Genomic DNA, 10,741 nt, shown 5'->3' on the forward strand with positions numbered 1-10,741 from the left:
AAGGATGTGTTCTCAGTCTCCTGCTGGACTCTCTTTGCACTCACAACTGTCCTGCCAAATTTGGCTAGAAGTCCATCTACATTTGCATTGTGGTGGGCTGGATCACGAACAACGATGAGATAAAGTACATAAAAGAGATAAAGAATTTAGTAAAATAGTGTCAGGACAATAACCTCTCCCTAAAATATGAGCAAGACGAAGGAACTGGCTGTCAACTTCAGGGGCATGGGGGAGTACATGCCCCATCAGCACCAATGGTGCCAAAATGGAAATGATTGAGTGCTCAAGTTCCTTGGTGTTAATATTACTAATGATCTGTTGTGGACCAAGCATGTTGATGCGATGGCCAAGAAGACACACCAATGCCTCTTATTCCTGAAGAGCCTGTGGAAATCCGTCATGTCTCCAACGACTTTTACAAACTTCTACAGATGCACAATGGAAAGCATACTCTTGGATTGCATCATCGCTTGGTTTGCGAACAGCTCTGTCCAAGGTCACAAGAAATTGCAGAGAGTTGTCCATCACACAGAACAGATATCCCACCACCGACTCCATCTACATTTCATCCTGCTTCAAAAAAAGCAGCCAGCATAATCCCCAATTATTCCTTCCGCTCCCTGCTTCTGTCAGGCAGAATGTACAGAAGTTTAAAAGCACGCACCATCAGACTCAGGAGCAGCTTCTTTCCCAGTGTTATCAAGCTGCTGAACTATCCTTCCATGAGCCAGGGTACTGTCTGAATCACCTCTACCCCATTGTAGACATTGGACTTTGTCTACAGAACATGCGTTACAATGCTGAGAACTATATTCTGAACTATGTATGATCCCCTTTGTTCTACCTATTGTACTCGAGTTGTATTTAGTTATAATATATCTATTCTGTTTGGATAGCATGCAAAACACAGTTTTTCACTATACCTTGTTGCCTGTGAGAATAATAAGCCTAAACCTTTCGTAATTGTTCTTATCATTCTTAAGTGCTTTTGCTGCATTCATCACACTGGGGTGAAGGCATGGTAACCATGTTGAATGATTTTTGTGTATTTTGCTACTTACAGACTCAATGGACTTATGTAGGAATGGACCACATTTGGTACCCGGGAATGGTCTGTAATCTGCTCTGTAACGTCCTGATGTTTCGAGGCATGCTATATTTGTACATTATTTTCTTTGGTTCCTGGTCGCTTTTGCAAGTGATATTGTTGCATTGTCCTGTTTTCTAAAAAGTGAACCAATTTATTTTTCATTCTATTTTTCATCAGTGTTTCCATCTTTTTTATTAGTATTCCAACAATAAAGGACAGACAGATGACGATAGACACAAAAAGCTGGAGTTACTCAGCGGGACAGGCAGCATCTCTGGAGAGAACAAATGGACGACGTTTCGGGTCGAGACCCTTCCCCTGTCTCGCTGAGTCCCTCCAGCTTTTTTAGCCTATCTTCGGTTTAAACCAGCATCTGCAGTTCATCTTAAACAGATGCTGATGTTTTTCAAAGAGAAATATTTGTGCGCGAATCTGAGGCAGCAGCAATATATAAAGGAACTCCACAGCCCACTTTTGCGTCTACTAGCTCTTTAAAAGAGTACCTTGACATTGCAGGTATTGCCAGTGAGAAACTACTCAGGTATCTGTATTGATATTGGTTTATTATTGTCACATGTATCGAGATACAGTGAAAAACTTTGTTTGAGTGCTATCCAGTCAAATCAGACTACACACAAGTACAATCAAGTCACAAAAAGGTAATACAGTGTAGCAAAGACAAAAAATATCCAAGTGCAGAATGTAGTTTTACAGCATTATACCATTACAGTTAGTGGGATAAAGGCCAAGGCCCACAATGAGATAAGTTAAATCAGGCGTACACCCGAGCTTACAGGACGATTGTTCAGTAGTTTGATAACAGAGGGGAAGAAGTTGTTCCAGAGTCTGCTGGTACGCACTTTCAAGCTTCTGTATCTTCTAACCAATGTGAGTATGGAGAAGGCATGGTGCAAGGGGTCTTTGATTATGTTGGCTTCTTTCTTCAGCCAGCATTGTGTAGATGGAGTCGATGGTGGGAGGCTGGCCTGTATGATGGACAGGCCCAGCGTGGCGCTGAGGCCGAGGCTCATCTCCAGTGCCCAGGCCTGGGTTGTTCCCTGGTGCTGAAGGTTCCCTGATGGTTGGTACCCAGGTTCAAGTGGGGTCAGGCCCAGCATGATCATCATCCACAGAGTGCCCAGTGGTCCTTCAGGTGATCAGCATTAACTAGGCGATGGTGTCACTCGGCCATCTTTTAAGAAGTTGTTCCCCATGGCCTATGTTATCTTGTTGAAAACCTTTAGGAATAATAAATTGCCCTGCGGTTCTTTATAAATGTGTGGGAAAAATAAAACAAAGCCAAGTCACAGTAGGAGGAGCAAAGGTTGGGCAAGTTAATGACTCCATTGAGGCAACACACCTCGCATGATATTGGGGAGAGCTAGTAACACCAGTGTTGACCCAATGGGCTGAATGGCCTTCTCTGCGGTTATTAGGAAATATAGGAAAATTAAAATGCGTTGTAATTAAAAGTGGGAGAGTCTAGGACTAGAGGTCATAGCCTCAGAATTAAAGGATTTTCCTTCAGGAAAGAGATGAGGAGGAATTTCTTTTGTCACAGGGTAGTGAATCTGTGGACCTCTGCCACAGTAGGCTGTGGAGGCCTTCAATGGATATTTTTAAGGCAGAGACAGATAGATTCTTGATTAGTGCGCGTGTCTGGGGTTATGGGAAGAAGGCAGGAAAATCAGGTTAGGAGGAAGAGATAGATCAGCCATGATTGAATGGTGGAGTAGACTTGATGGGCTGAATGATCTAATTCTGCTCCTATCACTGATCTTTCACTAGGAAAGGCAGGAGAGGTGTTTGGTAATGAAAAAGCATGGCGGACCATCAGCAGTTGTGAGGCAAAGAAGGGGAGGCTGCACAAGAGACAGGAGTCAGAGGAGGAAGAAAGAAAATCAATTTTTTGTACCACACTCTCCTATGCTCAACACATCGCTGGACATATTACCAGCAGAAGTTAATACACTGTGGTCAGTCATGAGAATAAAATTGTTGCATTTCTTAGGGCTGTCTAAGGGTTTGCTTATTATGGTTACAGCATCAGACAAGTTACGAGCAAGAGACCAGAGGAACAAGGCAATAATGTTTTACAATGCATGTTCTTGGCCTTAAAATTTTATTGGGCCAACTGTCTGTACAAGGTAACTGTAAACATTATTTAACCGGTATAAAAGTAATTTATTGCAAATTAATATTTTTTTACATTTTGCTGCTAGTATTTGTGTCATTAATAGTACATTAAGTTGTACAGCACAGAAATTGGCTCATCTATGCTAATTCCATTTGCCCACATTAGGTCTATATGTTTCTATGGCTTGCCTATTAAATGCCTGTCCAAATGCCTCTTAATTATAGTGATTGCATTCGATTCCACAATCTCCTCCAGCAGCACGTTCCAGATATCATCCACTTGTGTGAAACAACTACTCCTTAGGTGCCCTGAAAAATTCCTTCCTCACACCTTAAACCTCCACCCTCTGGTTTTTGAAACCCCTACCAGGGGAAAAGGTTTCTGATTAACGACCCTATCTTTGCCATTTGTAATTTTATACATGTACAGCTTGAGCAGGTCAGTCGTCAGCCTCCTGCTCTCCAAGGAAACCATAACCAGCCTAATCCTACTCAACTCAAGTCCTCCATTCCACACAATGGGGAAGATACCAGGAAGAACGGCCCCAATCATCTAACCATTCCATCCACAGATGCTGCCTGACCCGCTGAGTTGCTCCAGCACTTTGTGTTTTTCCTCAGAATCCAGAGTTAACAAGGCTTCAGAATTCCGTTCACATTAGTGCATGGAGTCATGTGATGCCCTTGTGCTGCCTTGCCACATGAGGGCAGGTGAAGGTTGCAACTGGGTACAATGAAGGAGCAGTGGGTGAGGGGGTTTAACACTGAAGAGTAACAGATGACGACCAGGGTTTTAAATCTGGAGCTATTCTGCCACTTGATCTGATTTCCACAGCTGCTGTGAAATGTTCTGCTGTGTGGATGTGGCACTTCTGCCTCAGCCAAGGGCAGTGAAGCCCACTCAATGTCAAACAGTGCCTCATCTGCACTGTGCCAGTCTTATTCACCCCAACTGTAAAAGGTGTGTAAAAGGACACACAATTGCTCGTGCAGACCCATTATAGATTTGATGGACAGAATGGCCTTCATGCACTGTGACCTTTCTGTGGTTCTGTGTCCTTTTGACGTTGGTTTAAATCATGTGGAGGATGCTGCACGTTACCAAGAGAAGCATTCACCTGTGTTCGAGATGATGCCATTGACCAAACAGGACACGTTTAGATCACAGGGCATTGTGAACTGAGCCTCACAGATCCAGTTCTTACAGATGCTTCCCGCAGCTGCTAGAGTATGGAGTAAGAAAGGAGCAGCAGCTGGAGAGACTCATCGGGTCAGACAGCTTCTGTGGAGGCCAATGGATAGTTGACGTTTCAGATCAAGACCTTTTCATCTAGAATGGAAGATTGGAGTGGAGGTACCAGTAGAAAGACATTTCCATCAGCTACAACATGATCCCATCACCAGACACATCTTCCCCTCCCTTCTCCCTCTCTCCCTGATGCGCTCATCCCTCCCTATCTCCAGGTTCTTTCCCCAGCAACAATAAGAGGTGAAACACCTGTCTCAATATCTCCATCCAGGCACCTAAACAGTCCTTTCGGGTACGAGAGCTCCACCTGCACTTTATCCAACCTTGTATACTACAGTATATTTGGTGGTCATGATGTGGCCTCTTCCACATCAGTGAAACCAAACATCAATGTAACAACCCCACTGCTGAGCTCCTAACCCCTTTCTGCGGTGGCCGACTGATCTCCCGGTTACCAGGTATTTTAAATCCCCTCCCCACACCAACTCGACGATCCTTGGCCTCCTCCACTGCCAGGATAAGACCAAATGCAAACAAGATAAGCAGGACCCCATTCCATCTGGGCAGTCTACAGCTCAACAGCATGAACATTGAATCTCTAATTTCAGGTAACCCACATTCACTCTCTCCTTCTACCTACCCGAGCCATCTCTCACATCCCTTTTTTCTTATCTTACACCCCCCCCCCCCCACCCCACCCCACCCTATTTCACCTTGTTTCTTTTCCCTCCACATCCACACACTGCTCCCAATGAATTCTCTTCCCCCACTATTGCTCACTCTCCCTTCCCTTAGTTGTTTCCATCCCTCATTCATTTCTATCTTTCACCTTTCTTTCCGAGCAGATTCCCAGAATCTGCAGCCTTTTGTTTTCCACTTATCACTTCCCCGCCTCTGTCATTATCTCCACCCTTCTCTCATTATCTGCCTGACCATTATCTGCCAACAACTCCTCCTCACCTGTATCAACCTGTCACTTGCTAGCTCTTGCCCCATCTCTTTATACTGGCTACTTCCCCTCTACACTTTCAGTCCAGATGAAGGGTCTCGACCCAAAACATCGACTATCCATTTTGCACCACCGATGCTGCCAGACCACTGAGGTCCTTCAGCTTCTCTCCTTTTTAAAAATTGTTTTCACCACCTTCCCTAAAGTTTGAGCTTCCAGATGCCCCATTTTGGGAAAGGTTGCAGGTTAGAGTGAGCAGCAGGAGTGATTTACTGGGTGAAACACATCACTTACACACTGCAGTCGGTACTGGGTTGTTATCCTTAAAGTGGGAAGGCTAAGTGAAGGTTTGACAGAATTGACCAAATTCATGAAGGATTATGATCGTGTAAAAAAGGATCGATTAAGCCACCTCTTGCTTATTGACTGATATTGATGACGAAATTCAAATTCAATGCATCACTGCAGTCTTTGTTCAAAGAGTCATATTGGTCACTTTGGACCCTGTAGAACTGGGGTGGAATCAACTCATGACCACTCCTGAGTGACTACCTGAGAAAATATAGACTTCTTCCAGTTGCCTGTAATCAGAACACAAAGTCAACAAGTGCTCTCATCATTGAGAGAGTGGTCCTGACCTTCTATATAGTTATTGGAGACATCCAAACTTTGTTTAAACAGACTTTATTGGACTTTATCTTATATTATACCCTTTATCCTGTATCTGTACAGCACGGATGGCTTGATTGTAATCATATACAGTATAATCTTTACGTTGACTGGATAGCACTGTACCTAATAATGTACACGTTATGTACACCTAATAATGTACACTGTACACGTGACAATAATAGACTAAACTAAACCAGAGGTAGCATTAAGAAAGGAAACAAACTGCTTAAGATTCAGCAATAACTTTCAAAATAATGTTGGGTTAATACCTAAAAAGGAGCATGTTACAGGGTGTTGTGGAAAGTACAGAAGCATATTATTCCAGAGAACAGACACAGGGCCTGACAGCAGGATAATTTCCTCCTGTGCAGTATCACCCTAACACTTTCAAATCATCAAGTGCATTGTTCAGGGCACCCAGACTGTCCAGCATTACCTGCAAAGGCTCACGTTACATTTGTATGCTGGAGGTAGGCAAAGTGCAAGGAAGGATCTTGGTTGTCTGTGCGCAGTTTTTTGGATCAATACATGATAGTTTACTTGCTGCCACGAGTGCTTCCGCAAGGTTGGTCTGTGCCGCATAATATCACACACGGCCGCGTTGCTTATTGCACAGCTTTGAATTATAGCAAGGCAGGAGGTGGTACAGTTAAGCCCCGCAAACGGAGAGCACTGTGCTGTGACTGCTTGCGTCGAGGCTGAAGTGAAGGCTTTACAGTGTTTGCAGAATAAATTTCAGCCTCATCTCCGTAGTCTGATTTGATCACGAGGAAAGTGGTTCTACTTCAAACTCAAAGCATACAGCAGGGCCACAAGCGTGAATGATGAAGTGTGCCAGCCAACAATGCATAGCACTGCTGCTACTGTGTTCCTCAAGCTGTAATTCTCAGTCACGACACTACAGTCATAACCTATGGCATGGTAGAAGAATGTGAGGCAAGAGAGGCAGAGGTATATTTGGCCTGACGATGCTTTATATATCCTCTGATGGACACAAAAAAGTTGGAGTAACTCAGTGGGTCAGATAGCATCTCTGGAGAAAAGGAATATGTGACGTTTCGGGTCGAGACCCTTCTGAAAGGTGAGTTACTCCAGCTTTTTGTGTCTATCTTCGGTTTAAACCAGCATCCTCTGTTCCTATTGCTTCCTTCGACCTGCTTTAGAGTAGACGACTGAAAGATCTTAACACTGAGCACCACACCACCCATATTCCCATGAGAAAGAGAAAAAGCATTTTGACCCATTGCATCTATGCTGGCTCACAGAGCCACCCCACCCCCCCCCCCCCCCCCACCGCGCCCCACTGATATTTTCAATAACATACACTCCCACATCCCCATCAGCTCTAACCAGATTCTTCCACTCACCTACCAATGTAGAAGCAATTGTTTTACAGTGAACGGTAATCTATCAAGCCTTTTGTCAAACGGATGTGGGAGGAAACCAGAGGAGCTAGGGAAACCTATACAGTGATAGGGGCAACATGCAAACTCCTTGCAGACAGCACCGGAGGTCCGGATCAAACCTGCGTCTCTGGAGCTGCAAGGTTCACCATGCCTGCCCACAGTGAAATGTGAGACGAAACAGACACAAAATGCTGGAGTAACTCAGCGGGACAGGCAGCATCTCTGGAGAGAAGGAATGTGTGTCGTTTCGGGTCGAGACCCTTCTTCAGACTGAAGTCAGGAGAGTGGGTGGGACAAAGATAGAATGTAGTCGGAGACAGTAAGACTGGTGGGAGAACTGGGAAGGGGAGGGGATAGAGAGGGAAAGCAAGGGCTATTTGAAGTTAGAGGTCAATGTTGTAAGGGGTGTAAGCTACCCAAATGAAATATGAGGTGCTGTTCCCCCAATTTGCACTGGGCCTCATTCTGATAATGGAGGAGGCCCAGGTCAGAAAGGTTAAATTGGGAGGGGGAGTTGAAGTGCTGAGCAACCAGAAGATCAGGTAGGTTAAGACAGATTGTGCAGAGGTGTTCAGCGAAACGATTGCCGAGCCTGCGCTTGGTCGCATCGATGTAAAGAAGTTGACACCTGGAACATAGGGTACAGTGGATCAGGTTGGAGGAGGTGCAAGTGAACCTGGAAAGACTGTTTGGGTACTTGGATGGAGTCGAGGGGGGAGGTAAAGGGACAAGTGTTGCATCTCCTGTGGTTGCAGGGGAAAGTACCTGGGGAGGGAGTGGTTTGGGTGGGAAGAAATGAGTTGACCAGGGAGTTGGGGAGGGAACGGCCTCTGCGGAAAGCAGAAAGGGGTGGAGATGGGAAGATGTGGCCAATAGTGGGATCCCGTTGGAGGTGGCGAAAATGTTGGATTATATGCTGTATGTGATGGCTGATGGATTGGAGGACAAGGGGTTCTCTATCCTTGTTACGAATGGGGGGAGGGGAGCAAGAGCAGAGCTGCAGGATATCGAGGAAACCTAGTGAGAGCCTTTATTTATAATGGAAGAGGGGAACCCCCATTTCCTAATGAACGAGAACATCTCCGATGTATGGAAAACCTCACCCTGGGCACAGATGCGGTGTAGACGGAGGAATTGGAAGTAGGGGATAGAGTCGTTACAGGCAGCAGGGTGAGAAGTGTAGTCTAGATAGCTGTAGGAGTCAGTAGGTTTGTAGTAGATGTTGGTCAATAGTCTGTCTCCAGTGATGGAGACGGTGAGATCTGGAAACGGTAGGGAGATGTCGGAGATGGTCCAAATGAATTTGAGTGCAGGATGGAAATTGGTGGTGAAATTGATGAAGTCAGTGAGTTCTGCATGGGTACAAGAGGCAGGCATAGCTAGGGCCCATGCAAGTGCCCATAGCTTCGCTGGATTTGGAGGAAGTGGGAGGAGTCGAAGGAGAACTTGTTGAGGGCAAGGACCAGCTCTGCTTGGCAGAGGAGAGTAATGGTAGATGGAAATTGGCTGGTTCTGCGGTTGATGAAGAAATGGAGGGCTTTAAGACCCTCCTGGTGGAGGATGGAGGTGTAGAGTGAATGGACATCCATTGCAAAGATGAGGGAGTGGGGGCCTGAAAAACAGAGGTCATTAAGGAGACAAAGAGCGTGTGAGGTGTCTTGGACATAGGTAGGGAGGGAGGGATTGGGCCGGGCGGGGGAGGGGGGGGGTGGATAGGATGGAGTCGAGGTGTGTGGAAATTAATTCGGTAGGACATGAACAAGCAGAAACAATGGGTCTGCCAGGACAGTTCTGTTTCTGGATTTGGGGAGAAGATAAAATCGGGCCATGCGGGGCTGGACAGCGAATGCAGCGCCGGAGACTCAGGTTCGATCCTGACTACGGGTGCTGCACTGTAAGGAGTTTGTACGTTCTCCCCGTGACCTGCGTGGGTTTTCTCCGAGATCTTCGGTTTCCTCCCACACTCCAAAGACGTACAGGTATGTAGGTTAATTGGCTGGGTAAATGTAAAAATTGTCCCTAGTGGGTGTAGGATAGTGTTAATGTACGGGGATCGCTGGGCGGCACGGACTTGGTGGGCCGAAAAGGCCTGTTTCCGGCTGTATATATATGATATGATATGATATGATATGATAAGGTTGGAGGCTTTAGAGGGCAGAGAGCTGGAAGTAATAAAATCAGAAATGGTGTGTGATATTAAGGACTGGTGCTCGTCTGTGGGGTCTGTAAGATACAAATTTGTGGGTTAAGTTTATGATATTTTAAAAAAGCTGACTTCAAACCACATTGGGGAATGTTGAACTAAAAGATGGGAAGATTATGACTCAGACATTAGTCCGAACAAATTGGTCTCAAGGGCAGCTAAGGTTTGTAACTGACCAAGGATAAGTAGAAGGTTTTCACCTTGCCGGTAGAGGTCAGCGTGCCAGACTACCACGGCACCTCCCTTGTCAGCGGGTTTAATTATCAAGTTGGGGTTGCTGAAGAGTGAACGGAGGGCTGTACGTTCAGGGGGGAGAGGTTAGAGTAAGGAAGGGAGTGAAAAAGTTGTGGCGGTTGATGTCCCACTGACAGTTGGAAATGAAAAGGTCTAAAGTAGGTAGAGGGCCACCCGGGGGGTCCAAGAGGAGGAGGTCCGGTGGAGATGGGAGAAGGGGTCATCACTGGGTGGTGAGGACTCCTTCCCATTGAAAAAGGCCCGGAGGCGGAGGCGACGGAAGAAGATCTCTACATCGTGGCGGACCCGGAACCCGTTGAGGTGGGGGCGGAGGAGAACAAGTGTGAGAGGAAGTGTGCTGAGATGCATGTCGTATCATGATCAGCTTTCTGTTCTGACCTCCAGCCTCCTTCACTGAGGGTGACCTGCTGGGCTACAGAGAATAGGCATTTGATGACAATCTCCCCAAGAATGTAACGTTTTGCATGCAGGAAGGAAGGATGGGGAAACCTTCCATGTTTGATTAGAACATCTCTTCACAGTTGGCATGCCTTGACCAGTGCAGTTCAGATCAGCCATACTGGGTACTATTATGTGTAGGAATGCTGGTTTAAACTGAAGATGGGCACAAAAGCTGGAGTAACTCAGCGGGCCAGGCAACATCTCTGGAGAAAAGGAATGGGTGACATTTCAGGTCCAGACCCTTCTTCAGACACAGTATTACTATCCTATGTCAAGGGCCACTGCATTGTCTGTGTGACTGAGGTAGATTCCTTCCATCCCTGGAGCATCTCCTTGCCTA

Source organism: Rhinoraja longicauda, unplaced genomic scaffold (assembly GCF_053455715.1).
Source record: "Rhinoraja longicauda isolate Sanriku21f unplaced genomic scaffold, sRhiLon1.1 Scf000071, whole genome shotgun sequence".
Lineage (NCBI taxonomy): Eukaryota > Metazoa > Chordata > Chondrichthyes > Rajiformes > Arhynchobatidae > Rhinoraja > Rhinoraja longicauda.